The sequence below is a fragment of the Rhipicephalus sanguineus genome, chromosome 3 (assembly GCF_013339695.2).
Source record: "Rhipicephalus sanguineus isolate Rsan-2018 chromosome 3, BIME_Rsan_1.4, whole genome shotgun sequence".
NCBI lineage: Eukaryota > Metazoa > Arthropoda > Arachnida > Ixodida > Ixodidae > Rhipicephalus > Rhipicephalus sanguineus.
Genome location: NC_051178.1, coordinates 1,319,702 through 1,327,324, shown reverse-complemented (window position 1 = coordinate 1,327,324; position 7,623 = coordinate 1,319,702).

Sequence of the window (7,623 nt, the reverse complement as noted above, 5' to 3'; positions counted from 1 at the left end):
CTACCCATTTTGAGAGGCTCTCACCAGGCTTCTCTCTGCAACGCTGCCTGGGAGCAAAGACGCAGAATGCATCAGAGGCCTTTCACCTGTGTTGTGGTCCCTGATGCCAAAGAGCAGCATGCGTCACTGATTGCTGTGGAGACAGCACTGCATGACGCAGTTCTAAGATACAATGCTGGCTGCTACAGGGCCCCCAAGAGCTAGCTTCATCGTGGGGCTGACACCTGGCCACCTGGCCATTCACGGGCACCGCCGAGAAAGATTCTGTGCGTTTGAAAAAGGCCAAGAAGCGATCACTACAGAAGATGGAAAGGCGGCAAAGAAAGAGAGTGCCAAAGGAAACCTCCAGTTATGCTGCAGGATCATTTTAGAACTATATATGTGCTCAAAACTTTCAACGTCGTTTTCTCAAAATGACTTTTTTGGCTAGTGAGGCTGCTTATCCAGCCATATCTCTGAACCACTCATCCGATTTCCATAAGTCTTTTTTTATTATGTACTTGAATAAATTTATGAGGGGGTGACAAGCCCATTTTTTCAATACATTGTGTCAGTTATTTATTATATTTAATCAAAATTTGATTGATAATATCCTAATCACCAACACAAAATTCGATGTCTGCTAAAACTTTTCAGCAAGGAAATTCAAAAAAAGGGCTCTGTTACCCCCTGAAGTATCAATCTGGGAATCATCATAGTTAAATTCACAGTTCCAGCGCCTTTTGAAAGTTCTCCAGGCCTGGGATAAGAGAACCATGTGCACTATTCTGACATACTGCCGTAACTTGAGAACCAGTGAACATAACTTCATGAAATTTTGTAATTCTAATGCTTTTGCTATGAGTCTATCCTGAAAATTTCATTAAGATATCTCAATAAACAAAATGTTGGTATCCGAAGGTAGCCTCCCCCCTTAAAAGTAGGGATCCGGGCACCGACCAAGATGATTTTAGCGTTGGTAGGTTTGTTACAAAGAGGTGCTGACGCGTTTGTCGGTGGCTGTTATCATGCTCCCGTTTATTTCCATGTAGATGACATAGCACTCGCGCCGAAGTTGTAGTAATCGGTGCATGGTCGACTGCTGATGCAGATGCACTTATCGTAAAGGCGCAAAAACAGAAGTTCTTTACAGTAACGTATGTGACCGAATAATTGAAAAGATAGAATATTGAGACTTTTCGAATGTATGGTTTTTGAATCGTATATGAATATTACGAATGCAATACAGTGCAGACCACTTATAACGTAACCGCATACAGTGCAGGACTGGTTATAATGCGGTCTTTTTCGACTCCCGTTTACCCTCCCATAGAACCGCATGTATACGCATACCGCTTATTGTGCAGTCCCCCATGATGAAATACCGTTTATAATGCGGTTGCGGGAAAATATTTCCGACAAACGCGGTAGCGAGTGCGGTTCTCAAAGAAGGTACGCCGCTGGGGAGGGAGCAACGAGGTCGTTACGAAGGGCGAGGGCACGCACAGTGAACGAACGAGGGGCGGAGGGAGGAAAAAGACCGCGGCAGCGCTGTGCGGGCTCGCCCAGTGGGGAAGGATGGTGGTTGCCTAGGCGACGGAGTAGCCTTTGCACCGGCTGCGGCAAGGCTCCGCGGCCGCTTGCCGGCAGTGCGTTCCGCGTGGAACGTACGATCGCGTCCTCATCAAGCGCGCTTTAAAGCAAGTTTCCTGTCGGGAAAAGCGTCGTCGTTATCACACTTGCTACAGATATTGCGTTTGCTACCTCGTCCGCAAATTGAAAAGTTTTGCGGCTTCATGACGCGGGCTTTCGCCTTTTCTGCCAGTGCGCGGACTTAAACGAGCTTGGCGGGCTTTTGTCGCCGTTGATCTCCCGGCCGCGAACACAAACTTCGTATCACGCGCGCTGCTCTTGGGTTAGTGCTTGAGTGCGATCTTTTCGACCTCCGATCTTCTTGTTGTCTTGGACAAACTTCCCGCGACAACATGCTGAACCGCAGGCTAGGCCTAATCAGCGTTGGTTGCTTTTCGGTAGCGGTCGCGGGCGATAAAAGTTGCGGTTTGGTGCGGAATCAACGAAACTTTTTGCGATGGCTGCACTTGAAGGGAAGTGAATCATATCGTTAATGAAAACGAGGGCGTGGTTGGCACATGCAACTCTCGAATGGTGGTTCCGGATTCGATTGCAATGTCTTGGACATAGCGTGCGCGCCCGTGAAATCGAACGATCGGTACCGCTCAGCACGTAAAATTTCGGTCGCAATTCGACATTGTTTCTGTGTAATGCGCATACCTCGAGGTAGTCGGCGAATTTCCGCGATGGCACTTTGTTTTGTTTGCTTTTTTCCCCTGTGTTCAAATCGTTGGCAATGCGAGTCTTTGGCGGTTAATTTTTGATCATTCGGAGATTTAAGTGGTTGTAAGCGCCCCAAAACGCATATGTCGATTATCGGACACGCGAGGCTACATGCTCAACACGTTTTGCGCTAGTGCAGACTTTGAAGAAGGTTGTTTTGGTTATAGTGCGGATATTCGCGACTCCGGCGACTTACGTTATAAGCGGTCTATACTGTATTGGACTAATATTCGAAACTTGCGAATATTCGCACACCTCTAGCAAATAGTAAATTTCATGTACAAAGGACATAGTAGTTCTGGTTGAGTGATTTCGGATTGAACAGTACTCCTGTATGCATTCATTTTGAGGTAGAGAAAGTAGGCTACCATGTTTGAGCCAATGGGACGAGTGTACTTGTAGAGAGGTTCATCAGACCAGCCTTCCATGTTTTGTTGAAGGGTGTGCAAATATCGAATAGATTTCCAATTGAGCCTAAGGGAGGTGGAAAGAAAAACAACAAAAGCTGCATAGTATGCAAAAAAAAAAATCGATATAAAAAGAACTTAAGTTTTGGTTGTTTTCCTTACGCAGTCTGGCCGCTCCCGGGGCTTTGCCTTCGTCTACTTTGAGACTGTGGAAGACGCCAAAATGGTAGGTCACTCAGGATGTGGAATGCCTGTTGTGCACGTAGTTTGTCACCTTTGACAACTCACTCACGTAGTGGCTGTTCTGAGAAAACGCTGCGGAAGATGGGCAGAAGGTTGACCATTTCTTCAACATGGCACATCGGAGGTTGAAGATTGGTTGACAAGTGTACAATTTAAATGAAAGTTCAGTAAGCATCCATCATTTGAGTAAGTTGCTGTTCTTGCTGAAATTATTTGGTAAAATCTTTCTTCTCTGCCAACAGCCATCTTTCCCATTATTGGTCATCTTGATTTCGGTATTTTGTGCTTCGAAATGCCGCTGTGGAAAAAAGATTGCAGTGATGTGATAGCTGCGCCAATTGCGCCAAACTGCGCCAAGACGTGAAACCTGCTACATCCTGCCACATCTCCGCTTTTCTGCGCCAAATCTGCGCCAAACGATAAGCTCACTAGCGTCAAAACGTGCGCCGGCAAAACGCGAGACTCTGAAGCTGCCGCGCGGCAGAATTTTCGTGCCGCGAGAGGAATGGGTTCGTGCATCATTTTTCGCAGCACGCTGCCCGGTGCTTTCTGGGGGACATGACCGGACGCTGATTGATGGGAAGGCTCGTTAAGCGCTGGTTTGGCTTGCTCAGGCTTTTGGGGGCAGACGTAATCCCCTCCAGACTGTTGTAAACTGGCGTGACCCGCCAAAAATGCACCAAAAATGCAGTTAATTGGCAGCTAATCGGTAGCAGGACACGTCGGCTCCTGCGACTTTTCAGAGACTCATGGACCGCGTCCTCGGGGAAGCAAAGTGGTCATACTGCATGTGCTACCTCGACGACATCGACATCGTGATTTATTCACAAACCTTCGAAGAGCACTTGGCCCATGTTGCCGATGTGCTCGGGAGGGTGAGGGCTGCCGGGATGACGTTAAATCCCGCGAAAGCCCAATTAGCGCAGACTCGAGTTCAGTTACTTGGGTTTACGCTGGGCGAAGGCTCCATTGAGCCAGACCGGGAGAAACTTCGAGCAATCCTCGATTTACCCGCGCCCAAGGACGTACGCGGCCTGCGCCGCTTTCTTGGAATGGCCAACTTTTACCGGTCGTTCATTCCGTCCTGTGCCCGAGTGCAGGCGCCCTTGACCAAGCTCTTGGGTAAGTCTGCGGTGTGGCGATGGGGACCTGAGCAGCAAGAGGCGTTTTGCCATCTGTCTAGCGCCATTGCGGAGACAGCGCAGCTCAAGCTCCCCGACCTGACCAGACCGTTCGTTGTCCAGACTGACGCGAGTGATCTGGGATTAGGAGCAGTTCTCCTACAGGAATACGATGGCGTGTTGCAGCCGCTGGCCTTTGCCAGCCGCTCGCTGATACCCGCGGAGAAGAATTATTCCGTGACTGAGAGGGAGTGTCTCGCCATCGTGTTTGCACTGCGGAAGTTTGATGTCTACCTGGATGGGACGAAGTTTGTGGTGCAAACAGATCACAGCGCGCTAAGCTGGCTGATGCGGCTCCGTGAGCCTGCGGGCAGGCTGGCGCGCTGGGCTCTCCTAATACAGCATTATGACTTTTCAGTGCAGTATCGGAAGGGGAGCACTAACGTGGTAGCTGACGCGCTATCTCGTGCCCCAGTGTCTACCGGGAGCCTGGATTCTGGTGCGACAACCGCTAGCGGTGCCTTTGCGCAAGCAAGCGTCGAGGGCGAAACGGCGGCCGAGCCGCCGAGCGGAGAGAAGGGTGAGTGCGCCGACGAGCAAACCCTTTCCGCGAGCCAGGCAAGCAGCGCGCCGCGAAGCGGGCGAGAGGGTGAGCAACACGAAAGCGAACCCATGACGCCGACGCAAGCGGCAGCGATGGCTGCAGTCCTGAGTAAAAACGATACCAGGCTCCCCTTTGGGAGAATGGGAATCGCTTTCAGCAGGCAAGAGCTACTGAAGGCCCAGCAAGATGATCCGTTTTGTCGCGAGTTGAGCGACGGTCTCAGGGAGACGGAGCGCCGTGACGCTGCTGGTAGTGCGGCGGGCGCAGGGGGACGGGAACCGGCGTGTGTCGCTGGGTCCCCCGCGGATACATACTTGCTGGACCATGACGGGCTCCTGCTGAAATACATAGCCACCGATGAGGAGTCCGTGGACCCGTTTAAGGTGGTTATGCCCAAAAGTCTGAGAGCCGCACTGTTGCGATCCTCTCACGACGAACCCATGGCCGGTCCCCTGAGTGGCTCCAAAGTTTTTGCAAAACTGAGCAAGACTGTGACCTGGCTTGGCATGAAGCGTGACATTTTCCGCTATTGCCGTTCCTGCCATGTCTGTCAAGCGGTGAAATCAAGGGGTGGCAAGCCGCCCGGCCTGATGAAACCGATTGTCAGTGAGCGTCCGTGGCAAGTAGCCACCTGCGATCTAATGGGGCCGTTCCCCAGGAGTAAGCAGGGGTTCATACATCTGATGGTAGTCGTGGATCATTTTTCGAAGTGGGTGGAATTGTTTCCGCTTCGGAAGGTGACAGCGCGAGCGGTGCTTGAGAGGCTGCAGGAAATGTTTTGTCGGTTCGGCTTTCCGGAAAGACTGATTACTGACAACGCGTCGTATTTCACCGCTCGGGTGTTTGGTGATACGTGCCGTTCCCTAGGAATTAATCACTGCACCACTTCGCCCTACCATCCCCAGTCCAATTTGACGGAGCGAACCAATCGTACGCTCAAACCGATGTTGGCGGCCTTTGCCGAAAGTCAAAAGGACTGGGCAGACCATTTGAGTGAGCTCGCGTTTGCAATCCGAACCTCCGAGAGTCGCTCTACTGGTTTCTCTCCTGCTTTCCTCAACTTCGGAAGGGAGTTGGCAAATCCGGTGACCAGTGTCATGCAATGCCAGCTCGGAGACGAGGAAGCACCGGCAGACTGTTCTGCTTACGCATCAAAGCTTCGGGACAGGCTTTGTCGAGCTCTCAGTAGAGCAAGGCAGAGTTTGGCATCGGCCAGGGCGGCGCAGGAGGCCCAGTATGACCGGAAACATCGCCATCTTTCATTTAAGGTAGGTGATCTTGTCCTGAAGCGCAACCACGCGGATAGACAGAGACAAGTGCCCACTTACAACTGAGTTTATTTGCACTTCAGCAGGCCTTTCTATGCACATAACCTGGCTATATCACCCATTAGCAGAGTGTGACGTTTGGCAAGTTGGTGCATAGCTTGACAAGCAAGAAAACAAGAGAAGACAAGATAGGGTGCCCAAAACATTGACAAGAATGACAAGAAAGGAAAAGAAGCTGTAGACAAAAATGTCTACAAGCAGTGCTGACGCACACCCATGTTAGACAAAGCAAACTAATTTAGCGATGACAAGACCGACAACTCTGAATTACATTTAGAAATTGTGGCTTCAGAATAACTGAACCAAACACGCGCAGGGTGTGAATCAACTGAGTGGTCCTAGTGATAAGTGAAAGCACGTCAATAAGTGAACAAGTGACCAACAAAAACGTGGAAAACGCACATGACGATGAAACGACTAAAGTGGTTTGTTTCCCGTTGTTTTTTGTTTTTGGTAACAGTTTGTTTGTGGTCGTGTTTTCATTGTTTTTTGTTTATTTTGTTTTCTTCCGTAAAGTGCGTAAGCAAGCTGCCCTGTGGCTCCTAATGGCTGTCGCTTCTGCGGAGTTGCGGCGAAATCGGGATCGGGAATTGGCACATGGCCCCAAAAGTTTTCGAATTAACCAGGCTGGCGCTGACCGCCGCTTCAAAATATCCACTCAGATTTACATTGCAAAATACGGGACCGCAGAAACCCTTCGAATTAAGCGGGATTTCGAAATAACAGAGTTCGAATTGATGAGGTTTTACTGTATGTACATACAGGGTTCGTAGCGGTCCTTGAAACCCTTGAAAACCCTGGAATTTTAAAATGGCATTTTCAAGGCCTTGAAAACCCTTAAATTTGTCTGAGGTCCTTAAAAGTCCTTGAATTTCGTCAATCAAAGTACGTTCAGCCGTAATTTAGCGGATTTCCTTTGTTGACGAAAACGTAGCGTAACGACAACGTTAATCAGGAAATTTTGTGGGATATATTGAAAGGAATGGGCATAGGCGACGACTGTATACAGCTTTTGAGGGAGATATACCGAGAAAATACAGTTTGCGTAGAATGGGAAGGAATGAGTAGCAAAGAGAACGTTGAGATTAGCAAGGGGCTGAGACAGGGATGTCCTTTGTCCCCGCTGTTATTCATGCTGTACATGGTGAATATGGAAAAAGCACTAGAAGGTAGCAACTTTGGTTTTAATCTGTCACACAAACAGGGCGGCGTGATGATTGAGCAGAAGCTTCCAGGATTATTTTATGCTGACGATATTGTCTTATTTGCTGACAGTCGAGAGGATATACAGCAGCTGGCGGATATATGCGGAAGGGAAGGGGAAGCTCTAGGACTAGGATTTAGTGTAACAAAATGTGGATTGATGGTATTCAATGACCCTTGTGATCAGGCGGTGTCAATGCAGGGCCAAGAAATACCGGAGTATGGATAATATATATATATATATATATATATATATATATATACTCTGGTGACGATGATGATGGTTGCGTTTCCTTGCGCCATCTATCGACTACGCCTAGAAGCTTACGCGCGCGCGCATTTTGAATATGTATTGGTTGAGGAAAGTGTGGGTGCGGCCCTTA